We start from the raw sequence: 26514 nt of genomic DNA on the forward strand, positions 1-26514 counted from the left end.
CTATCTACCACTGAAAATTTTAAACACTTAATGTGTTTACTTGACTTAAATATGATCCATTCTATTAAGACTCAATAAAGTGCAGGAAATCAATAATGGTCATAGGCTGAAATATTATTTGACAGATTAGAAACCAAGTTTAAAAATTATCAATGAAGGATCAGCAAACAACAGAGAACAGAACCACTTAAATGACTTAAAATAGCTTTGAAAATCATTTCAGCCAATTTCTCACTCTGTCAATAACCTAATAATATAGTACTGAAAATTTCTGTTGCCAAAAATTTGCAAAAATGAATCTTCAATTTTACTTATAAAAGTTCTTCATGGCCTGGGGGTGGATGTTTGTCACTAAAAGGGCCTTTTAGAGATATGTATGTCATTTTTTTAACATCCATTTTGTCGCTTGATTTTTACAACTGATAACATTTTTCAGGTTTCCACACAACATGATTTTCAAGCCTCTGTGGCCTCAACCTGCACAAAAGTGTTAACCACTTGGTGCCCATTCCAACCTCAGCATCTAACCTATGAGCATCACTCAGTCAACTCTGATTTGGTACAATTCATCAATTACTAGTGGATATGATATTAAAACCAAGTCTAGCCATGTTATGGTTATGTCTCTATGATTGATTTCTAAAGGTATTTTATTCTATTTGTGCAGCACACTCGAATTCTCTCCCATCATAAATGAACTCATAGCCCACTTTCCAAACCAAACACTTACCTGACTCATGTCTTTATATTCTTGTCATTTTAGGGCCTTTAACTGTGCTTTCAGGTGAGCAGACCCATCCTCAAACCTTTAGGTTCCTAATTGTAGTTATGAATGCTACAGAAGATGCCCTTGTTTTACAGAGTTATTGATAGCTAGGTAGTGATGAATGTTATTGCTGTAAAGCTGGATTTATGCAATACATTTACCTCTGTAAACAACTATCTAGTTCCCAGGATGTCATTAAGCATCTTTCCACCTTATTAGCCTTAGGTAATAACCAGTTGGGAGAAATGGATGTGGAGAATTGCTGAGGGGTCCCAGTTAGAACCTGGTTAAAACTTTTTTGTGTGTGTTAATCTTCGTGTGTTGCTCACTGTGTTTCCTGTGCATAAAGAAGAGTATCCTGGTTTTGGTCTGCTTCTGCTGCTGTTTGTGTAGAAAGTAGATAGTGACAAAGGAGTGGCAGTAAGCTCAAAGTCATCTGGGATTCTCAGGAAGGCTGTCATCAGAAGCTGTCCTGATCTGTGTGCAGTTGTGGTTGTCTTGTGGTAAGGCTTTTGGATCCTTCTCTGTTGAATTTGTTTTCAAATACATCAAAACTGTACTGTACAATGTCCTTGACAATGGATCTTAATGTTTCAATATCACTTCCCCTTCCAGAGCCAAGCAGTTCAGTGTTCTATTATTTATTCAGCTCAACTCAGACAAGGGTGTGTGCAGCTGAGTATTTTCCTATGCAATATATTTACCATTAAGCTATCACTGTAGCTGTTATCATTTATGTCAATGTACCTCAGTGGTAGCAAATCCACCTGATTCAGATGGTCTTGAGTTACTGACTCAGTCAAGAGACCTGAGCACAAAAATATACACAGACACTTCAATAGAATTATTGGAAAGAAGCCATTCAGCCCAATGTACCTGTACTGGCTCTTCATAAGAGCATCAGTACCTGCTTTTTTCCATACTGTTGCACATTACTTTTATTCAAATAAACATCCAACAATGATTGTATATATTACCATACCATCAGCAATTGTGTTTTGCAGACAATTTTTTAAACTGATGTCCTCACTGCATTTTCAGATGGATGTATAAGACCCAATTAGTCAATTTCAAAGAAGAGATTTTGCTGGTGTGTTTGCCAATATTTATCATTCAAATAACGTTATTAAGACAGATCACCTGGTAAATGATACATTTCTGTTTATGGGACAAATTGGCTGTCACTTTCCCTGTTTTGCAAGAATGATGACACTTCCAAAAATAATGGTTCATTGGCTGTAAAGTGATTTGATGTACCTGGATTTGAACACTGCTACAAAAATGCCCAAGCTTTTTGTTTTCATTTTCATGCTTATTATCAGCTCTTCCTAGTACAAATAAAAAACATTGACAATGCCAATCAGTGTATCGGAATTAGTGTGGAACATAAGGGGAATTACTGCTGCGGACACTGCCACTCGGAATTTTCTCAGGTTTTCTAAAGTAATTCTAAGGAATGCCAGGTGGAAATCCCATTTAGGAGTCGTCCCATTTTGACTGGATAAACTTCGTGGAAATTTCCAGCATCTATGACTGTATTTGGGAAGGTTTCCTCCACTCATTGTTTCCAATGAAATTTGCAAATCCTTTTAAAAAAAATCAGAAAATCTGTACATTTAGGGCAAGATTTCACAGAAAAAGTGAACTGATTCTTCACGGGAAATAACTGTGTGGCCATTTATTTGCAGATTTGGGAATTTCCAGTTCATTTAACAGCAAGAAAACTGTTATTTCTGTAGTGCTGTGTAACTGGGGTCGATTTACATTGTATCAGAAAGTGTCTGATGTAGTGAGAGTTTCGAAGCCACTTTCCAACAGGTTTGATTCTCCCTTGGTAGATAGGTGGCAATTCCCATTTTGTATAAAAGTCTTTTTCAATATTACGCTTCCTTTTAAAAAGGACAATTTTAGCTGATCTTAGCCCACTTTGAAAATTGTAAAGTGACTTGGGGTTGAAATTGCATGGTATAATGCTATAAACGACTGGAAACTGATTTACTTTCAGTAACAAGCTGTAATAATTCCATCCAAGCTAATTTATCTGAGATCTATCTCTAAGGAGCAAACAGTAAATAATGGAAACCAGACCTTATTGGAAGATGCATTTGTATGTCATTGAATTCATCTGATGTGTTGTCCTAGCTCACCTCCTGATTTTCACACACTTGCCACCCCCACCCCATGACTGTTCAGCTCATCCTGCTGTATCCATATTGTATCTCCATCACCCTGTTACTGACTGATCTACACTGATGTGGAGATGCTGGTTTTGGACTGGGGTGGACAAAGTCAGAAGTCACAGGACACCAGGTTATAGTCCAGCAGGTTTATTTGAAATCATTTGACGTGACGAAGAAGCTGCGCTCGAAAACTTGTGATTTCAAATAAACCTGTTGGACGATATGTGATCTAGACTGGGTCCTATTTCTGCCGTTCCTCGATTCCTCGATTCTAAATTTCCATATTTTTGTTCATATCTTTCCATGGTCTCTCCCCTCCTGGTCTCCTCCAATCGACAGCCAGTTGAGATATCTGCATTGCAGTAATTCTGGCATCTTTCCTATTTCCGATTTTTGTCACTCCACTATTGGGTGCCAAGTGCTGCCAATGCCCTAAGGTCTGGAATCCCCTCCCTAGAAAAGATGAAGGTAAAACAGCAGAGAGAAATTGCAAGTGTCTTGGACAGAGGCAAGGGATTAGCATGAAAACTTGACAATGTCACCTATCCCCCAAAATTCGATTTTAATCAAAATAAACCGGAAGCAGGAGGGGTGGGGTGAAGAGGGGTTCATGGGTCGCAAATCAATGAACTCATGCAGCGTGCGTTTTGCTCAATAACCCTTCTCAGAGCTAAACATACAGTATACACCCTGGTTGGCTCTATAGAGTTCCGTTCACATCTGAATCCCGCTGGGAGCGAAACGGAACCTTTACCTCCGCAGATATATTTGGAAGATCAAAACCGACGTTTCAAATGTTACACGGCGGAGCTGGGACTTTCAGTAAGAGTAGACCACGCCGGAATGAGGTGCTGTCACCTGAGCGATCAAAGCTCCTGCCTGGGACGGTGCCCTGTCAAACGCTGCGGGCTCCTCTCCCTGTGTCCTTTCCCATTCGTTTCAGCAGCTCATAGGAGGTGGGGTCCTGAAATTCCAACGCATCCTCCGAGATTTGATAGAAAGAGTGACAGTATGAGAATAGCTGCTATTCTGTGGGGTGAGCTAAAGGTTTGAGAGTAGCGCATATGTTGAGTGCAGTGACAATGGCTACAGCAATGGGGGAACTGGCCGCTTTCTGGTCCCATAGCTGGCTCCATGGCCGACAACACACGTTTACTCTTGAGCTATGAGCCGGACGTCTCTCCCTGGCCGGTATCTCTGGAGACATAGTGGATTAGTGGTGCTAGAAGAGCACAGCAGTTCAGGCAGCATCCAACGAGCAGCGAAATCAACGTTTCGGGCAAAAGCCCTTCATCAGGAATCTCTGGAGACATAGTCAATCGATTTTGTTCGGTCAGGGCAAACTGGAGGCTAAACTCCCAACCTCTGGCACAGCAGCATCCCAGACAGTCAGCCGGAGGGAGTTAGACTGCAGTTAGACACATATCTCCCCGGTTGCGCATCTGACTGTGGGGTTATCCTGCTCCGCGTGTGTGTGGGTTGCTGGAGGCGGCTGAGAGAGAGTGTGTGTGTGTCTGTGTGAGTGTAAAGGGGAAGAGGTCTGTGAGAGGGCGCGAATGTGGGTGTGAGTGTCGGGAGTGTGTATGTGTGAGCGTATGAGAGAGAGCTTGTATATGAGAGAGGGTCTGCGAGAGTGTATGGGTCTGTAGGAGTGTGTGCGTGTGTGTGTTCGCACTGTGAGGCGGAACACCAAATGTCTTTCCCTCCAGTGGGAACTGGTTTCCACTTTCTACCCACAGCAACCGTGCAATGTGCCAAAGGTGTGAAATTATCCAAATGGAATCACCTCCAGGAGGCGCTGTCATACGGCCCCGCCTTCACACAGGCTGCCACTGGTCCAAAGCTGAAGCCCCCGGGGTCCTCTCAAGTTTTAACGTAAAACTCTTGTTGAATGTTGGCAATCAGGTCACTGGGGCGCTGGCTTCTGGTCACGCTTTGTGAGTAAAATCGTTAATGCTTCCGCGTACTAACATCGCAAGCTTAGTCCCAGTGAACGTGCCAAGGTATGTGAATATTGACGAGGTCTCTTGTGGTTTACTGGAGAGCAGGATAGAGTTTGTGTTCTCACCCTGCGCTGCTAGCGCCTTGTTGCTCTGGGGAATCACTGCTGGTGAAGTGAATTAGACAATCTGAGGCAGAACATTTCGATATGGTTAAACTGAGTTCATATTTGAACAAAAGGTGTTAGGAGGCTAGCTCTACCGCTTCAAATATATTTTTAAAAATCCATTTTTTCACTCTTAATTGAGAGGAGTTTGTGCCCAGTTTTCCAGTGAAATCTGAGCTCGACATTTCTCCAATCAATTCCATTCCACAGTAAGTGTTCCCAGTCTGGCCGAATGGCTTCCAGATTTGGACAGAATCTCTCCTGTCTAGACTCTACGTTGAGCGATTTTCTCTCTCTCTTTTTAGCTGCACAGACTGGAAAATAAAACGCCAAAAAAAAGACACATCGTCTATCTCTGAAATTTTCTCATAAAGATGCGCGACAGATCCGCACAGTCGCGACGTCTCTGCCCCAAGAGCTTTGCAAAATACGTGTCGTCTGATCATCTGGCAGTTAATGCTTTTCCATCCAGTTCCTTCAGATAGTACATAAAGAAATATTTTATACAAGGCGGAATAGCAAACGGAATTTTATTCAGCTTCAGACTCTGAGGAGTACTGTTTACATAAATTAATATCTTGAAAGAAAACTTTTCTAAAAAAAATCTTCCATAAATTTTAGAGAAAGTTGAAACGATTTTGCATTTTGATAAAGATCGCTCGCAATTTCTTTTTTGCCAAAGTAAAGATTGTTCTGATGTGAATTGATTGAATCTTGAATTAAGAATAACACACTCAGAAGTTGATGGTGAATGAGAAGCGATTTTATCCCAGATAATTTGAACAATGACTCCACTCTAACAACTTCGACTCATTACTTCGCTAACTCACATAATCAGAAAAATTCCACCGCTCATGATGTTTTAAAATGGGTTAGACCACTTTCTCTTTAACTGTCTCAATTATTCCTAACATAAGACCACCTATTCCCTAATTAACCCTGTGCTGTCTTGGAGTACCTTTTCGGCAGCTTTTACTTTGTCCCCTATTCTACGACTTCTGCATAACTGATTTTCTGCAATTTTTGATGCTGAATATGACTTAGCGAGAGTTACAGAAATGCGAGCACAGTTCTAAGCACCAAACACAATTACCTAAACACTAGACGTAGATTAAACCTACTGTGTACATTCAAAAAAGATTAGCACGTAACATAAGGATGGCACACATGTATACATGCTGTGATCAAATATGCTACAACTATGTTAATCCAAAACATCATACACACACAACACATGCACAAACACATATGCACTACATATATACAGAACAAGCTACGTGCATAGGGAACTATCCCGCATGCATCAAAATACCATCAAAAAAGAACGAGTTGACATTATATACCAACTGCTCGGGATGGCTTGCGATACTTTCTAGCTAATGAAGCTCCTTTGAGATCTAGTCACTGTTGTAATCTGGATAAACTGCAACTAATTTGAGCAGAAGGCCCCATAATTAACAATGAGATAATGTCCGGGTAACTCATGTTTAGTGTTGTTCCTCGAGGAACAAGCGTTGGGTGGGAAATTAGAGAGCTTTCCTCGTCTTCAAAACCACTCCAAGCCACACACCATCCTAACTTGGAACTATCAGCAATTCAGTGTTGCCAGGTCAAGATACTGGGATTCCTGCATTAACAGCACTGTGGGGTACCCCCACACTAGATAAACTGCAACAGTTCAAAGATAGCACACATTTCACCCTCACAATAGTAAATAGAAATGGATGTTCTGGACTAGACAACAACACTGATGTCTCATGAAAAAAAAGAATAAAAACAATGCTATCTTGATGTCCATCTGATATAGCAATTCGGGCCATTGGACAGCTTCATCAGAAAGGGATCAGCCTCTTTAGGCTGCATTGAAGTCTGAGCTGGCATTTTGTGTTGAGGTCCTGCAGTGGGATTTAAAACCCTACCGTTATGACTCAGAGCAGGGAGAGAACCGGGACCTCATTATGGTCCTCAAATGGGTTAGATCACTTTCTCTTTAACTGTCTCAATTATCCCTAACATAAGTCCACCTATTCCCTAATTAAATTACTTATTACAGAATCCCTGTAGCGTGGAAATAGGCCTTTCGGTCCATTGAGACCTCACTGACCCTCCAAAGGGCATCCCATACAGACCCACCCCTCTACCCTATCCCTGTAATCGTATCTGCAAACTCACAAAATTAATATGCAGACAAATGGATGTGTATATATGTATAACTGACAACTTACGAGTTTGTAGAAAACTACCTTAACTTACAGGCATTATATAAATATGTAAATATGTATGTGGTAACCATGGTAGCCATCCACCTTGGCAGATGATTGTTTGTGCAATTGCAGTCAATTCTGTGTTGAGCATGGCCTGTTGTAGTTCAGCAGCTCTACCCTGAGATGTCCGAATAAGACCATAAGACCATAAGACAAAAGAGCAGAAATTCGGCCACTCAGCCCATCTGCTCCACTATTCAATCAAAGCTGATAAGTTTTTCAACTCCATTCTTCCGCTTTCTTCCTGTAACCCTTGATCCCCTTGACAATCAAAACCTATCTCCGTCTTAAATACTGTATACTCAATGACCTGGACTCCACACCTTCTGTGGCAGTGAATTGCATAGATTCACCACCCTCTGGCTGAAGAAGTTTCTCCTTTTCTCCGTCCTAAAAGGTCTTCCCTGTGTCCAATATGGGTTAAAAAGTAATAGAAATTCACACAGAAGTGTGTAGGTGAATAATCAGGTACATTGGTGCAGTGATGGTTTCCTTATCTCTGAGCTGGAGTCGCTGCCTTCAAGTTCCACTTTTTTAAACAGGTTGATAAACAATATCTGGACTAGCACACATTTATGTGCACACCATATAACAGGACTGTACATGATGGTTAAATATAGTTCATGACTACTCCCGAAATGTCAGGACATTATCGAAGGTGACACTTCAGTGCAGTACCTGGATGTTGCTGCAGTAGAGCAGAGGTGATTTTGGGATGAAGCCTGAAACCCAGGCACCATCATTCCGCTCAATTGGACAAAAAAGGATTACCCAGTCCATAGTCCAAGAATAGCAAGAGAGTTTCCCCAAAGTCCCGGTTAATATTTCTCACACTCACATCACGACTTAAAACAGGTAATCTTTCCATGAACCCAATTTGGGATCTTGCTGTGTGAAAATTAACTTCACTGTAAAAGTGTCTCTCCACCCTGAAGGCTTCCCGCCTTCAGTCCTGATGAAGGGCTTTTGCCCGAAATGTTGATTTTCCTGCTCTTCGGATGCTGCCTGACCTGCTGTGCTTTTCCAGCACCACTCTAAACTCTGGTTTCCAGCATCTGCAGTTCTCAGTTTTGCCTACCCTGGAAAAGTGGCGATTCCCCAAAAGAAGTTCATTGATTGCAAAGCGTTTGAGCACCTCCCGAGATCCTAGATTTTAAAAAAAGCTACATAAATGCAAGGTTTATTTCACGTTTTAAAATACAGTTTCCTACTGTGAAGTTACGACTGAGCATTTACAATGGTCGAGAAAGTTGTATTGGAAACACACGATTAAAAAAAAACCTTCATTTTCCACCAGCAAGTTCTATCGCGTTGATGTGCTGTCATGGGGAGGACTCGAAAAGAAAATCCTGATAATATTGTAATTCCTTGTAATATCCATCACCAACAGGAATACAAAAGGTCTCTTCATGTCTGTATCCATATAAACTAGCCTGTCCCCCGTGGTCACTTTTGAACTCTAGCCGTACTTTCATAGCGCGCTTCTGAGCATCATATCCGTCTTAAATGCATAAGAGCGATCGTTTCCCTGTTCGTTTGGAAGTTGGCTCTAACTTTGCTCTCAGGCCTTAATCATTTTTCCACATCTGGTAGCTAATAATGTTACAGAAATGGACTTCCTAATCACTAGTGCAGTCTGATTGCATTTAAGGTTGTGTAAATATAGGAGAAAGGATGCAGGTCTGAGTGAGGGAAGAAAGGGGAGAGGATTGAGGAAATAACTTCAGCAAAGATACATGCATTGTGCAAGAAATATCGAGGAAGAGGGAACTCCAGTAATGAAACATGCAAGGAATAGTCTGGGTTGCGCGCAATTCTTGGTCTTTTCAGACGCACTACCTTGTTTAATATCTACAAGAGTTGACCCATGCTCCTTTTGAGTTGAAAAAAAAATCAGGAAACCGAGTCTTGGAGGTTCTTCTTACATGGTGGTATTGGGATGAAGGGGTGGGGGTGGCGGTGTGTGTAGATGGGGAGATTGGCATTACTAAAAGAAACGGCACACCCCAGTCTTCACACAGCACTGTGTCTGACCCAGTCTTGGGGGTCGGTGAGCTTTTTTTAAAACAACTTATTTTTTTAAAAGCAAAAAAAAAATTTGGCAGACTTCAGGAATGTCTGGGAGCTGAGGGAATGGGGCATGCGCGTAGTCTAGCGTTCTGAAAAAGGAGAAAGTTATAGACTAAACCGCAGAAATGTAAACACGTCTGCAAAAAAAAACAGAAAAAAAAGGGCAGTGAGCAGGACAGGTACCACAATCAGACTTCTGTTTGAACAGAGCCCAATGCGCCCAGTGAAACAGGAGTGTCATAGGCTTATTGTAGCATCAACAAATATCGTCAACATTTCTTTATAGATTTCATTCAGAAAGCCTCTGTTTACATCTACGTGCAACTTTTAATGTAGTTCCTCATCTAGTTTGTTCCTCCCTTTGCCGATTTATGGTGCCATTTTCTAATTGGAAACTTTTTTCTACTCCATCTTCCTTATTTCTTTTTTCGCTTCTTCTCCCCATTTTATCTCTTTTCCTCTGAATTCACTTCCGACTCTCATTCATTTGTGGGTTTGAGTTCCGTCACTGTGTGAACGTATCTTTCCCCTTTCTCTCGGAAATCTTTTCCTCCTCGTCTCACTCCCAACTTCTCGTCAGTTTTTTTAAAAAAAACCCTTCCGTCTTTGACTCCCTTGCCCTTGGGATTTTGCCCTCTCTTCCTCTGTCTGACACTTTCTCTCTCTCCCTGTCGGTTTTCTGTTTTCCTGTCCAACACTCTCGCTCTCTTCCCTCTTTTCCTGTCTAACTCTCTCTCTCTCTCTCTTTCTCCTCCCTCCCTCCTGTTTTTGTCTGGCCAGGCTGCAGAGTGTATGGGGAGTCTGGGCACTCTCACTGATCCGTGATTGGAGATCTCAGCGAAATAAGGAATTCCATTCACCGAGCCTCCCATTCACAGCAGAAACTGCATCTCCGCCACTCGACTGGCTGCCTGCTGTCCGCTCTGTAAGTACGCGCCGTTATAGCCCACAGCCGCCCAGCTTCGTGTTAAAATGTATGTATAGGAAATACATGAGCATTGACTTTACAAAAAGAGACGGGCTCTACCCGTGAACTTGCGTAGAAACGTCTTTTTCTTTCCCAGTCACGTTCTGATTTACAGCGAATGGGACGCAGTTGAAATGATTCTGCAGATGTTAGAAAGATGTTTACCTCCTGGTAGTCCATATCAGTCAAAGTATCTGCACTGTAGTGACGTGATATCCTGATTGGAGTTTTTGTGTATGTTTGAGAGAAACAGAATTAACAGCAACAACGTGTTTTTGTTTCATGGAGAGAGAGAATAACGGAACCGCTCAACTCCGAGAATTTACTGTCACAGGCAGATCAGAAACTCCTCAGAGTCAGGGGTTCCTTCTGCTCCCTCTCAAATGTTTTGTATTTTTTTTTTGCTGGGCAAGTGTTGAAGCCGCAGTGTTAAATATTTACCTTCGAGCCCATCAAGACTCCAAACTAAAGGCGACGGGATTTTGCGGGCACCGTTTGCGCATGTTCTCCCACCTTTCCTGCTTTCAAGTACGCTGTGACATTTTTGCTGACTCCAAAGTTGCCTCTTTCCCTGAGTCTTTTCATCTCCCACCCCCGCCCTTCAGGATCGCTCACCTTTACGGTTAGATTCTCCCATTTGTCTCAGTTCAGCTATCCTCTTTAATCAATCTGTGCAGTACCCCCACCATCTATGTTTTTACACTGTCTTGCCCCATTACCCGGCTGATCCACACAGAGTAAAATCCCCCAGCCCCTTAATCTGACACGTGTTTGAAAAGTGATTTCTGGGTTCGTTTTTAGGCGATCACACTGCTTTGGGATTTTGAAAGCTCAAAGCCAGGAGTGAAGTTTGCTCAATTATCCTGTCCAGATGCCTAACTAACTTCGTGGAAATGGGAAAGATTATTACCCTGGAACTTACCTTTTAATTGTAATTGTGTTTCGACTTTTTAAAAAGTACTAATTTCACATTGAAAACTCTTAATTATTCAGCCTCCTTGGGAAAGGATTGAGTGAAGTCAGCTAACTTCTTGTTTCAGTTACATTTCTTTCACCAAGTTATTGCCCTTAGATCATCAGTTTCCATCACACTTCACAACGCCGTTATTCACATCAAGATAACACCATCAAATGCACACGCTTCCTTCATTTTACGTTTGCCCCTTTCATGAACCAAGTTAGAAGTAAGTCGCCCAGTCTGATAAGCGATAAAGCATGTTATTTTCCCCCCAAAATAAGGTAAAGAGGACAAAGCGAGGAGGGGAAAGGAGTGGAAAAGCCGAAAAGGAAAGAAAAGGGGTATAAGAATTACTAAATATGACGCGGTTTTGGTGTTTCAGTGAAGACGTGAGCCGAGAGCGGGTAGAGGCTGACAGTGAGTCTATGAGAAGAGCCGGAGCCCATCTCCATGACCGGCTGGTTTAGTTCTCCCTTACAGTTTAGCCCGGAGACGACAAATTAAACCATACCGTAAATCTTCTATTATAGGTAGTAAAAACTAATTTTAGATTTCCTGTCCATTGCAGCCGCTCGCCTGATTGCTACCAGTTGCAAGAATGCCCCAACGGCTTAAAAGGGCAATGCCTCATGGACTTTTTAACACAGTTCAGATTTTTTGGAGCCCCTGACGCAGCAATTGTAAGATATCAATCCCCCTCTCACATATATTTTTTCATCCCAAATTCAACATGATCCCTTTATTAACCCAACATTTTAAATGATTAGTTCTGGAGGTTGCTGGGTCCGACCGTGGTTTCTTTATTGTATTTGTGTTGTACATATAGTGTTACTAACATGAGTCTGCCCTGATTGCATTGAAAAGTATGGAGTGAAACGAGAATAAGGAACTTTTCACACAATCTTTCATTGACAAAATCGCAGTGATGTAAATATGCCCAAAGTGGCAGCTTATTGTTGACTGCTCTTTAGAGGGGTCGCATGTGAAGTGTTTACAAAATATGATTTTTCTTTGCATCGAACTGTAAAGCAACTGGGCTGTGCTAAGTAATGTAGATAGGTATAGCAGATTGATCTTTTGCAGTTTTAATTCAATCACGTTCAAAGTGCTAGAATTTTGATTGTTCTATTTCTTCCTTCATTCTCTCTAATTGCAATTTGCATTTATATAGCGCCTTCAATGCAGTAATGTGTCTCAAGTGCAAAAAAACAAATAAGCAAAAAAAAACTAAGCCAAAATTAGGATAGTTGACACAAAATTTGGTCAAAGTGGAAGGGCTTAAGCAGTGCAATTAAGAAAAATAGAAGAGTGCTTGAGAGAGGAAACACCCAAGCTGGGCATTGAGGTGAGCGAGTACATTGGCACCAATGGTGGGAAGAAAGAACCCAGAGATGGTCAGGAAGCCAGAATTGAAAGAATTCATAGGTCTCAGAGGTTTGTGGGGCTGGAGCAGATGACAGTTATAGGGAGGGATGAGGCCATAGAGGGATCCAACCACAAGGATAATATTTAAAATTTCAGCTGTTGGTGGACTGGGAGCCTATGTGGGGAGTGAGCACAACAAGGATGGTAGCATTAATTATATGATTTTGGATGTAAACTGGATGCATGTAATATGTCTTATCATGGTGTTGGAATATTGTAAGTTATAACTTTGCTGGATTCTGGGCTTCTTTACATTATATTCCATTGCTTCTCCATAACTCATTCCTCTGAGACCCAATATCTAAGTACTTGAATATGTCCAGATGTGATCCATTGAAGGCACTTACTCATGTGGCAAAGCAGTGTAAATATTCAAAAGTCACTGACTCACAGGAGCTCTGGCAATTAGAACATATAGTATCATCAGACTTGGCTCCATGATGGAAATATTTCATGTGGTATCATCATTTGGAAGAGCACAACTATGCAATGTACCATTTAATGATTTCCTTTCTAATTCTGCCTTTTCCACTTCGGTTTCTTTTCTTGCATTATTAAAAGTGTTCTTTCATTTTACATTATGGTCTTACAAATGTGTCCTTTTTCTAATATCCCATTAAGTGATATTTTTCCATGTGCAAACCTGAATGTTGCAAGATTGGCTGTTTGCCTCTTGGTCAAAGTCCAATCTCTCTTACTTCCCACTTAGAAAAACTAAACATGATTAGGAATGGAATATTTGCATATTTTTCTCTCCACCCTAACATGGTGGCCTTGTATGTTAAGAAAGCTTGGTGAAGTGACAGTGTTTATTTCATATCTTGGCTGTGCTTGCTTCCTACTATTGTCACAAATCCACCAGAAAGATCCCTTTCAGTAGTATCAAATATTTATGACATTTTGTCTGAACTGAAATAGTAGCTACAACTTATTTATTTGTCATAAAACAAATACTGCAGATGCTGGAAATGTGAAACGAAAACAGCAAAAGTGCTTAGGAACACATGGTAGCATCCTTGGAGAGAGAGAAAAAACTGAATTAAAGTTTCAGGTTGTGATCTTTCAGAAGTTCTAATGAAACACCATGACCTGAAATATTGTAAATTTTATTTTACTTTCTACAAATGCTGCCAGAGCTGATAAGCATTTTCTGTTTTTATTTCTTTCTTTGTCCTTTGAGTCACGTCATATTTGGTACATTCTTGAAACAAAGAACAAAGGAAGGATGTCGTGAAACTTGAAAGAGTACAGGAAAGATTTACAAGGATGTTGCCGGGGTTGGAGGGCTTGAACTAAAGGGAGAGGCTGAATAGGCTGGGACTGTTTTCCTTGGAGGGTCGGAGGCTGAGGGGTAACCTTATATAGGCTTATAAAATCATGAGGGGCATGGGTAGGGTAAATAGACAAGGTCTTTTCCCGGGAGTGGGAAGTCCAGAATTATAGGGCATCGGCTTAGTGTGAGGGGGAAAGATTTAGAAGGAACCCATGGGACAACTTTTTCACGCAGGCAGTAGTGCATGTATGGAGTGAGTTGTCAGAGGAAGTGGTAGAGGCTGGTACAATTGCAACATTTAAAACGCTGGATGGGTATATGAATAAGTGTGGTTGAGAGGGATATGGGCCATGTGCTGATAAATGGGACTAGATTAATTTGGAATATCTGGTTGGAATGGATAAGTTTGACCAAAGAGTCAGTTTCTATGCTGTACACCTCTATGTTGCTACGAATAGTCCATCACAGGAACAAGTCCTTTAGTCAACTGAGACTGTGCCAACACATGATGCCTTTCTAAACTAAAAACTTTTAGCATCTATGTCGTCTGTGTCCCTCTATTCCCCACGTATTCATATATTTGTCAAGATGCCTCATAAACATTGCTACTGTATCCATCTGCACCACTTCCTCTTGCAGACTATTTCAAACACTTGCTACCTTCTGTGGAAAAAACTTGCCTCCTTCCCACTTTCCCTCCTTTTCCATTAAACCTACGTCCCCTTGTAATTGACATTTCTATCATGGGAAAAAGACTATCCATTCTATCCATGCCTCTCATAAATTTGTAAACTTGTATCAGGTCGCTCTTCATCCTTTGACATTCAAGTGAGACAAAACAAGTTGTTCAATCTCTCCTCATAGCTACTAATCCCAGATGAGGCAACATGCATTTTTGCACCCTCTTCAAAGCCTGCATATCTTTCTTCTGGTGTACCAGTCAGAACTGTAAACAATATTCAAAATGTGGCCTAAATAAAGTTCTAGGAGAAAGTGAGGACTGCAGATGTTGGAGGTCAGAGTCAAGAGTGTGCTGCTGGAAGCATAAAGCAGGTCAGGCAACATTTGAGGAGTAGGAGAAGCCCTTCAGGGCTTATGCCTGAAATGTCAATTCTCCTACTCCTCAGATGCTAACTAAAGTTCTGTATAGCTGTAACATGGCTTGCCCATTCTTATACTCAACCCCCGGACTGATGAAAGCAAGCATGCTAATATGCCTTCTTGACCACCTTATCCACTTATGTTGCCACTTTAATTGAGCTGTGGACCTGTACACCTAGGCCCATCTGCGTTGATGCTATTAAGTGTTCTGACAGTTACTGTATACTTCTCTTCTGCATTAGATCTTTCAAAATGTATCACCTTAAATTTGTCCACATCAAACTCCATCTGCCATTTCTCTGCCTTTGTATTTTCTGCTGTATCCTCTGGCTATCCTTCTCACAATCTGCAGCTCCTCCAATCTTTGTGTCATCCACAAATTTACTAATTAGACCACCTAGATTCTCCTCTAAATTATTAACATAAATTACAAACAACAAAGGTCCCAGTACTGATCCCTGTTAAACACAACTGGTCACAGTCTCTGATCAGAAATATACTCTTCCATCGATGCTTTCAACTTTTATGAATAAGCCAGTTCTGTATCCATTTTACCAGCACACCATGGATTCTATGTGACTTCATGTTTTGAATCAGCTTGTCAAAGGCCTCACTAAAGTCCATGTAGACACCAACTATTGCCTGCCCTCATCAATCATCTTTGTCACTTCCTCAAAAAACACAATTATGCTTGTGAGACACAAGCTTCCCTGCACAAAGCCATGCTGTCTATTGCTAAGAAGTCCATATTTTTCCAATTGTGATAAATCCTTTCCCTAAAAATCTTCTCCAATAATTTCCATTCAACTAACGTAAGTTTCACTGGCCTGTAATTTCCTGGATTATCCCTTTTGCCTTTCTTAAACAAAGGATAGGCACTTAGTTTGCCTTAGTCTTTATAAAATTCTTGAGTATGCAAAATAAAGATTTACACAATGTGAATATTTAGAACCAAACAGTATTTATGATGCTTTGTTAACACAAGTTTAATACATTATCTCTGTAGCAATGCTTTTCAAAATGTGAGCCAGTATTTCTAATACAGACAAACAATTGATATAATGCTATTTCCCTTCCAAACAATGTTGCTTTGGTTTTAAACAAAAACTTGTCTTACCCTTATTTGTCACCCTGTGTAACATTCTGGATGAGGTAGAAAATAAGTTATTCACTTCCAGACCTCTGCCTTGATCCTGAGATGCATGCAATGTGATTGTTCAGGTCAGAAACTCACTGTGAGACAGTCACCAGATTCAAATCTATATCCCAACTCTCCATAATATGGTGAGTTGAGGCATGACAATGTAGTAGCTAACATAATTGGAATTGACAAAGCATTCTTTCTGATTTGAAGAATTCCAATAAAAATAAGTAAAGCAAATGTTTATATTTCAATAATCCTTATGCTCAGGACTGAGGTATAATGTAATGCTCCATGAAATCAAATGGCCTAAAATTTCACCTTTCCAATTAAACATTAAACAATCAAGATAGGCTTGGACTGTCAGTATCCCAGAATTCTATTTTGGCCTGAGTGCAACAAAAGATGAAGAGAAAACCAAAGTTTTTTTTTAAAATTGGCCTTACAAATGCTGAACCATAGCAGACAGAATAATGAAGTATTTTATTACAAATGCCATAAAAAAGTTCAAGCTTACTACAAATATCAGGGAGTGAATGGATGATAAAACAACCCACACTGCAACACTATAAAATGATATGACATAAAATGAAGAATTAAAAATATATTTAAAAATCGACTTATAATGATTGCTCCTAATGTTTGAAACAATACTACTTAAGTCAACATATTGATGTGTACATGTACAGACAAACAAGCGATTACCCATTGGCTTAGACACCAGTCTTCTTGTTGACTAATATAGTCCATGCCTAACAACACAATGTGTTTTATTTCAACACTTCGATTCTGTGGCATGGACAATGTTTATCATCAGCCAATATCAGTAAAGCATATTATCTGATCATAAGCAACATTGCTGTTGCAAGTGCTCAAGTTGGCTCCTGCCGTTCCATTATAACCATGGCTATACTTGCCAAATACCAGAAGCACTCCAAACTCAGTGACTTGCAACCCACTAATCCATATAACTTTGATTTGCGTCTTGAATCAAGTTCCAGTCTACCTCATTAAAGTGTAACTTAAATAAAGACAATATTTATATAATATAAGAATAATTAATTTACATTTTTGGCCATATTATAATTGTGATTTAACTTTGGCTGGACAGTTTCTGACATCATTAGAACTTTTCAATTCGCTGATGATTAAACTCTAAACAAAACTCGTACTTTATAATATAAACCTTTTAACATTTACTTGTTTACACGGTGTTTTTAATAGCTGAGAATTACCAGAATTTGTGTGCAGTTTTGATTATGTAGCTCAAATGTAATGCAGGGATAAAAATAGCTAAAAACAAAGAAGTGAACAGGAAGACCAAATTTGTTCAGTATCACATTACTGCCATTTGTGATAGGAGCTTATAGAACCAGAGAATCATAGAAAGTTAAGGCAGAGACAGTGGACATTCAGCCTATATGTCTGCACGTGGCTAAAAATGATCTTTTTTACAAGTTGGAATGCTTCAAGTGCAGATCCAAGGTCATTTTAAATTAGTTGAGAATTTCCCTCTCAACCACAAACTGGGCAGAAAATTCCAGACACCAACCGTCCTCCTGGTGCAAAGGATTTCCTCATGTCCACTTTAATCCTTGTGCCAACCACCTTCAGTCTGCAAACTTTGGTAACTGACCACCATGCTTGGGGAAACAGGTCTTCACCATCCATTCTATTCAATCATCTTGCGTATCTCAATTAAGTACCCCTCAGTTTTCTCTGTTCTAAGATGAACCTTACTGAACCAATCTTTCCAATCATAGCTGCAGTTTTCAAGCCCTGGCAACATTCTTGTAAATCCTGTCTGTACTCTCTCTTGAGTAATGATGGCATTGCTGCAATGTGGTGATGGAGCTATATATAAAACTCCATCTGTGACCCACCAGTGTTTTCTACACATCTAGTACTACTAGATATTTTATTCAAAAGTTCTCAAATTAAAGAAAGATTCCAATATGTCTTGTTTGCCACAGTGTACGTGAAAGTCATTAGAACAACATTATTTTCATTTAAAGTCATCACTGGGTTGCACAAATGGACCTCCCAATTTGTTTGGCAGAGGGTTCAGTTCTTCAGTTCAGCATCTTAACCTTTAAAGTTCTTCCCATTTACATTATGGACAATCAAATGCTATCGCCTGTCAACCACAATGCGAAGGTCAGCATTGATCAAAAACCAACAAAGCTTGATATAGGATTATCAAGAACGTATAGGGGTAGGCGCCAATACACACTGAATAGTTCACATATGTGGAAATTCTGAGATGGCAACGTTCCGAATCGATTGAAATGATTTGGTAACGGTTCAATTGTCGTTTGCTATTCTTAATTTCTCCTCAGGATGGCACTATTATTTTTTTATTTAAAAAGCCCTGAATTTGCTGGGGAAATAACAGTCCGCTCACGGCATTCTGCCAGGGCGAGAGAAAATTCAAAACGGCAATATGTGGTGAGGAGGGGAGAACCTGGGAGTTGCGAATGGCCACAAGTTGCTGGATGACTCGTTAGCCTGCACAGATAGAAGCTTGCTGCCAACTTTCCCTTGGATAACAAGAAGTCATTCGAGCTGCCCATAAATATGAATGAAATCCACTTTCGAAAGTTAGATCTGCTATTCCTGGTCTAAGGGCCTCGATAATAGGCAAATTGATGGTCCTAACGGCCTTCTAAATCAGAAACTCACAAAGGAAACAGTTCATAGAGCCATTGAGTCATAAAGCATAGTATTGGATCCTTCGGTCCAACTGGTCCACGCCAACCATGTTTCACTTACGCGGGTGATAGGTGGTTGTTTTCCTCCTCTCTCTACAAGGCTCTATTCCTGATGAAGGGCTTTTGTCTGAAACGTTGATTTTCCTGCTCCTCGGATGCTGTCTGACCTGCTGTGCTTTTCCAGCACCTCCACTCCAATCTAGAGTCTGGTTTCCAGCATCTGCAGTCCTTGTTTTTACCCTGTTTTTCGATGTTATTAAAATGGTTCTTTATGTTTTACCCTTCCCTGTCCCCTTTTTCTCTCTCCCAATCTAATTTCTCCCTGTCTTCATTTCTCTTTGTATGTATCTGCTTTGACTTGAGTTTATTAACTCGCTATTCCAGCATTGTATAGCACATTGTTTGAGACTGACCAAAAGCAAGGCGAGGGAGATTGTATAGGTGTCTTTGTAGGAGACATCAAACGTAACCGATATCAAACTATAGAAGATCCCATTTTACTATCAAGGCAAAAAAAGTTGTAAAAAGACAATTATTGATCAGCGATTGAAATTTAAAGCTACACTCGACCTTCAATGGCCTCGTTTACAGCGAGCTACAATTACTTGCGTTTGCATTTTTAGAGCATTGGCTTTAACAGGACAGAGAAGTTAGCAACTGCTTCTCTCTCCAGGGACGCTGCCAGACCTAGTGAGTCTGTCCAGTACTTTCTGATTTAAAACAAAACAGATCAAATTAGCAGTTAAATGTAACAGCCTCACTGCAGTGCTGTAACGACAGAGCAACGCAAGGGCAGATTTGTGATTCCAGACGAAACATCGAGCTGGGTGTATTCAGAGGGTAACGTACTGTGAAGTTTCAGATGAATATTTATAATCTCACCACAATCTCGAAAATGTATTCATATTTACTCCCTCTTTTATTTTCTCTCCTAAAGACAAGCCTGATCTCACACACGGGTATGCCGTTCTTTGCCTTGGGTGGCTCAGACCTTTAGCTATAATGTGGTCAACATGACCAGTAGCCCTCCACCAGCCTGATCCTCACAGCCATTAATAAGCAGGTCTCAGTTACAGTGGAAATCCAGGCTGATTTGCCCTTTGCCCGTCTAAGGACAGAGATATTCATTGGAGAAGTTAGCATTGCTACCCTACTTAAGGACAGCTAACTGTGCACAGAGATTTGAAGGTTGATTCTGGGGCCTCTCATTATGGCAAACGGAACATTTGTCCACGAGGGAGCCATCCCTTTCCTTACATGACGTAGATATCTCAAATAACGACTTTATGTCGCCACCTCTTCCTAGCAAACTTCTGATCTAATGTACATTTGATGAGAAATTAGACATTGAATCATACACGGAATACAGCACGGAAACCGACACTTCGGTCCAACCAGTCCATGCCAAACATAATCCCAAACTAAACTAGTCCCATCTGCCTACTCCTGGCCCATACCCCTCCAAATCTTTCCTATTCATAGACTTATCCAAATGTCTTTTAAACACTGTAATTGTGCCTACATCTACCACTTCCTCAGAAAGTTCATTCCACAGACAAACCACCCCCTTGGTAAAAAAAGTCCCTTTTTTAAAAAAAAACTCTCCTCTAAAACGTGCCCTCCAATCTTGAAATCCCTCATCCAAGGGAAAATATACTTACTATTATCCCCTCGTGATTTTATAAAATTCTATATGTGCAATTAACCTTTCACTGCAGAAATGTGAAGATTCCAGCTTACAGCTCCCACACTTAGAATGATGCTGGAGAGGTGTTTCTAACTGGTCACACCCTCCACAGCTCTTAGCCAGGTCACCTGTAAATACTAACTACCATTGAGCACACAGTGCAACCATTTCGATACAATGTTCTATCTGTATGTTAACACAGTAAGATTACATTAGCCTGTTAACCACAACAAAGGTATTCACATCTCAGACTAAACTATTTTTATTGCTTTACAGATCATATCTAACATGCATTCTCTTGGTTACATGCTACTTAAGTGACAGAAAGAGGATGCACTGAGATCTTTAATGAAGATATTGGTCATCACCCTCCTCTTCTCCCCACCCCCTGATTTATTAGATTATTTTGTTGCACGTTCCTGAAATACTGTACACATCTCTGACACCTGTGGGCAGCGGTGCTTTCAAATAAAACCATTGAACACAATGGCATTGTTAATGTTTCCCATTAATCAGATACAACCTGCCCCCCTCCCCTCCCCCTGCGGGGATATCTGGTCGGAAACAGAATAACTAGTCCTTGGTTCCCGTTCCGAACTGCTCTCTCTCTCACGCGATTAGCTAAAAAGACCAAATGGACTTTGTGAGGAATCTCATAGTATTCATAAAACAACAAATACAGTCAATGCTGGAAATCTGAAATGCAAACAGAAAATGCTGGAAATACTCACCAGGGTAAGGGTTATCCGTGGGAAACAGAGTTCGTGTTTCTCTCTTTCCCGCCTGGCCTGTTGGATACTTCTAGCATTGCTGTTTACATAGGAACGTTCTATTCAGGTGTAGAGTTGTTTATTTTTTCCCGGGTTTTAGTTTTAATGAAAGTTCTTTCGTGTGAACGATATCCTATGCTTCTGTCTAAAGCGTAGTCACAAGGGCGATAAAAAAAGGCGTTTGGTATGCTTGCCTATATTGGCCAGTGTATTAAGTGTAGGAGTTGGGAGCTCATGTTGAGGCTGTACAAGACATTGAGGTAAAAACAATGACTGCAGATGCTGAAAATCAAATACTGGATTAGTGGTGCTGGAAGAGCACAGCAGTTCAGGCAGCATCCAACGAGCAGCGAAATCAACGTTTCGGGCAAAAGCCCTTCATCAGAAGGGCTTTTGCCCGAAACGTTGATTTCGCTGCTCGTTGGATGCTGCCTGAACTGCTGCGCTCTTCCAGCACCACTAATCCAGGACATTGGTTAGGCCACTTTTAGAATACTGCATTCACTTATGATCTACCTGCTATAGGAAACTTGAAAGGATTCAGAAAAGATTTACAAGGATGTTGCCAGGGTTGGAGGGTTTGAGCTGTAGGGAGAGGCTGAATAGGCTGGGGCTGTTTTCCCTGGAGCGTCGGGGGCAGAGGGGTGAACTTAGGGAAAGTTATAAAATAATGAGGGTCATGGAAAGAGTAAATAGACAAGATCTTTTCCCCAGGGTGGGGAGCACAAAACTAGAGGGCAGAGGTTTAACGTGAGAGGGAATGATCTAAAAGGCAACTTATTCACACAGAGGGTGGTGCGAGTATGCAATGAGCTGCCAGAGGAAAGTGGAGGCTGGTGTAATTATAACATTTAAAAGGTATCTGAGAGGTATGGGAATAGCAAGGGTTCAGAGGGATATGGGCCAACTGGGACTAGATGAATTTAGGATATCTAGTCGGCATGAACTTCGCGCTGTGAGGTAGCAGTGCTAACCACTGAGCCACTGGGATACCCTGAAACCTGGAGAATTAGAAGTTGCGTGACCATACAGAGAACACGTCAGGGGCTAAATTCAGTCTTCTCATTCCATCTCTTCCTGCAAACCCATAGATTCGCATGCACCCCAACAGGTCGCCGCATAGACAGAGAGACAAAGGAGCGGGTCAATTCTCTATCGTTGCCACAGTGAGACTTAGAGCAGTTCCCTGCTTTAGCTAATTCATCACATCAGCAGAATGCTCATAGGAGCCTTGGCAAAGACTGGAGCGGTTAGCACTGTTTTTGGTTGTAGGGAGATCTGATTGAAGTGTTCAACATCGTGAGAAGCTGGGACAAAGTAAATAAGGAGAACATGGTTATCCTCAAGAAAGGATCGAGAAGGACAGATTTAAAGCAAACGTGAAAAACCTTTTCACGCAGCGAATAGTTTGGATTTGGCATGCCCGGCTGATAGTGTGGTGGGGACTGGTCCATTTGGACATTCAAAGGGTTATTTGAAAAGGAACAATGTGTGGAGTTAAAGGGGCGGAAAGGAGAAGGGCACTAAATGGAACGCTTATTGGGAGAGCCAGCACGGATACGATAGGCCGAATGGCTTCCTTCATTTAATATTTCTATGAATGGCCTGCTTAAAAGTAGTCTTGATCATGTAAGAAATTCGGTGAGCGTTTTGCTTTAATTCCATGGCGGGATTTCGCAAGACAACTATTCAGAATCGTACATTGGGAATCAAGAATTGACAGTGTGGGGCCAACCAGTTACTCGGTGCACTGTGTTCGGGCATTTCTGACAATACATCTCCTTCAAGGTTGACCACATTATGAAGAGATGGGTGTTCAGGTCTAGCGCATAGAAGATCAAAAAGAGCATTACATTTGTTTAAAACGGACGCCGTTTAAGAACACTCAGGAACAGTCTATTTTTAATTTGTTCTTTCAATATTTCGCTTCATCTTTTGTGAAAACAGTGCTTGATATTGCAAAACGTTTTTGCAAACACGCACATCCTTTCCCATTATTGCCCAATTTCCTAATAAGTGGCTGTTCTTTTCCATAACACAGTCTCAGGATTTTACAGCTTTCAATGTGGTCTCTGTCTATTCAGAAAATTCCATGACTATTAGTGTGCCTATTGCCTCCAGCTTCACTGATCAGGCTGATGCTAAAATTTCTACTGTCATCGTCAGCCTCAGTGCAGACCACAAAACAGTGTTACCAAACCCCGCAATGTTGGTCTAACTGGTACTTGAGCAGGTCGCAGTGCCTGCAGAGCTGTTTCAGACTCCTACCCTCGGAAACGATGCAAACCAGCGGCACTCCGTCACATAGCGGCCAGAAAACGGCAAACAGCAGCTTCCACTTATGATCAGGCATACACTCGACAGCTTTCAGATGCCAATCCATTAAAATAAACGCGAAAGAACTTGCATTAATATGTTTCAAAGTCAAACAAAAGAAATCCACATCTCCAGCTCACAGGGAAATGTTGCACTTTCTAAAATAGTCCCAGTTCCTCCCTCAAGCTGCATTCACATTGATCAATGTACCGTTTGACGTGTAGCATTGACTTCTGCTGCACTTTTCATACTGATACCGGGGACTCATCATCTCGGTTCTGGCTCAGCTCGTCCTTCAGTCACAGGGCTGGATGGGTGAGGGCGGGAGTTGATGTCTGTCGCTGGTCATTCCTCTTCAGACTCTGTCTCTCCAGGATTAACCCTTTTTGGGGAGAAAGTCAGACATTAACGTGTGAATATCAAATTCGTAGGGCGTATCTGGACTCCAGAAAAAACACGGGTACCTCTGACAGTTACTGAAACGCATCGTTCGCTTAGAAATCACAGGGAGTGATACTGACTAGCCACTGTTTAATGGGAGCCAGCGTTCTGATACGTTGACAGAGCGAATTTCAACAGATTTGAAAAATTCACAATACACATTCATTCTTGAAATAGGGAGCGGCCAACAGTTGGATTTGGAAAAGTGTGATAAAGAGGACAGAGTGAACACACGTATTTAAATCATAACGAGGATCTGTATTACAGAGGCATCTGTATTACAGATTCTTTAACGGTGATCTAAGGTGCCCTATATTGATGAATTGACTGGAGACACTCAGGATATGCATTTTTGCAGAGTTCACATCTCCTCTGTCATCTGACCATCTCCATTGTAAATCATTTTAAAAATGCGAAATAACAAGTATTTAAATAAACCTTTGAAATCGATGCCCGGATTATAATACACAACCTTTCACTATTGCTGCGTATATCACTTATTAGATTCGATTCCCTACAGTGCGGAAACAGACCCTTTGGCACAACCAATCCACACCTACCCTCCGAGGAGTAAACTACCCAGACAGCCTCATTCCCCTCTGACCAATGCACCTAACAATGGCCAATTCACCTGACCTGCACATCTTTGGACTGTGGGAGGAAACCGGAGTACCCACGCAGAGGAGAATGTGCTCACCCGAGGCTGGAACTGACGCTGGGAGGCAACAGTGCTCACCACTGAGCCACCGTGCCGTCCCTATATTGGACGCATCTATTTAATGATTTTAAAATACATTGAAAAAGCAAAGAAACACTCCCCCGTTATTAGCATTCAACCAGAAACCTCTTTGTACTGTCACTGTGTTGCAATGCGGCTTATACATCACTAAATAGGGAACACCCAAACTCCATGGTTTAACAAATACACTCGAACCATGAAACCCTTCTACCCGCTCCTGAAATAAGCTCACCGTTTACGTTGGAACGACTCGTGGAATTTATTTTTGTTTTAGAACTGCCATTGCATTTCATTGGGGTGTCTTTTGAACAGAAAGTAAACCCACGCTGGTATTGCGGACTGCGCGTTCGAATGACCGATACCCAGACCTACTTGCTGGAACTTGGCTTCACCTTCACTGTTTGATGAAGCATTGCTGAGTTTTTTTGCCAGGACTTTGACTGTAAGGACAGTTCAGTAACTAATCATCAAGAATTGGCAAATGTGTATCAGAAGGGATACGGAAAGAAAAGCACGTTTTTCTGGAAAAAAAAGAGAAATGTAATACCTGCATCAAATTGTCACATCCCCATGTGGTTTTGACAGACTGGGAGGGTATGAGATATTTACTCTGTTCGAGGTTTCCATTCCACTCAGTAACAGCCTCTGTCAATGTCTCTATTTATTTTACTACAGTTGCTATGTTGACAGGGTCGACAAGAGGAGAGGATGTGGTTGAGATTCTGCATTTTTCCAGCAATGACTTCGAGATGTTAGCTGCTGGTGGCAGCTTTAGTCAGCTAGGCAGTTTGGAGGAGGGAAGAGCAAAACTTCTTCAGGGTGGGCATTCCTCGAAGACAATGTAGCAGTCGATTTAGCTCAATGTAGGAGCAAAATACTGCCCATGCTGGAAGCTGTACTGAAAACAAAACAAAAAAACATACTGAAAATCACAGCTGCTCAGCCAGCATCAGCTCTGATGAAGAGTCATCCAGACTCGAAACATTAGTTTGCTCTTTCTTCACGGATGCTGCCTGACCCACTGCGATCTCCAGCATTTGTTGTTTCAGTACAGATTGCAACATTGGCAGTAATTTGCTCCTACAGTTGGAAGGAGCCCACCCCGGAAGTTGTGTGATCTGTTTCGATAAGGGACCGTATCCAGGGATGACCCGCCAGGCCAGACACTGTTGATGGGGGTGGGGTGGGGTAGTGTAGAAATACCATTTCAAGTTTCTAAAATGTATACATTCTGGGAATGTTAGTGAGCAGTTGAAGAGTATATTCTGTCATTCAGTGACAAAATAAAATGGTGAGTTTAATCACGGCATGGACACTAAATTGGAGCAAAGAGAAGACAAATAAGACATTATTCCCATTGGGTTGGCAACTTGAGTCATAGAGATGTACAGCATGGAAACAGACCCTTCGGTCCAACCCATCCATGCCAACCAGATATCCCAACCCAATCGAGTCCCACCTACCAGCACCCGCCCCATATCCCTCCAAACCCTTCCTATTCATATACCCATCCAACTGCCTCTTAAATGTTGCAATTGTACCAGCCTCCACCACTTCCTCTGGTAGCTCATTCCATGCATATACCACCCTCTGTGTGA

The 26514-nt window shown here is 41.4% G+C and overlaps 1 protein-coding gene across 4 annotated transcripts in view; it reads left to right on the forward strand.

Annotated features, from left to right (window-relative positions):
• Positions 1–9662: 9662 nt before the first annotated feature.
• erg (ETS transcription factor ERG) overlaps positions 9663–26514 on the forward strand; it is a 261529-nt gene continuing 244677 nt past the window's right edge. For 2 of the 4 annotated variants that reach the window (XM_072585665.1, XM_072585664.1), the window contains exon 1: positions 9670–10312. The gene's annotated coding sequence lies outside the window, so the exon portion shown is untranslated. Of the gene's footprint in view, positions 10313–10342; positions 10362–26514 lie in introns of those variants that run through there. The other 2 variants (XM_072585663.1, XM_072585666.1) reach the window with 2 other exon arrangements.

The sequence above is a fragment of the Chiloscyllium punctatum genome, chromosome 15 (assembly GCF_047496795.1).
Source record: "Chiloscyllium punctatum isolate Juve2018m chromosome 15, sChiPun1.3, whole genome shotgun sequence".
Lineage (NCBI taxonomy): Eukaryota > Metazoa > Chordata > Chondrichthyes > Orectolobiformes > Hemiscylliidae > Chiloscyllium > Chiloscyllium punctatum.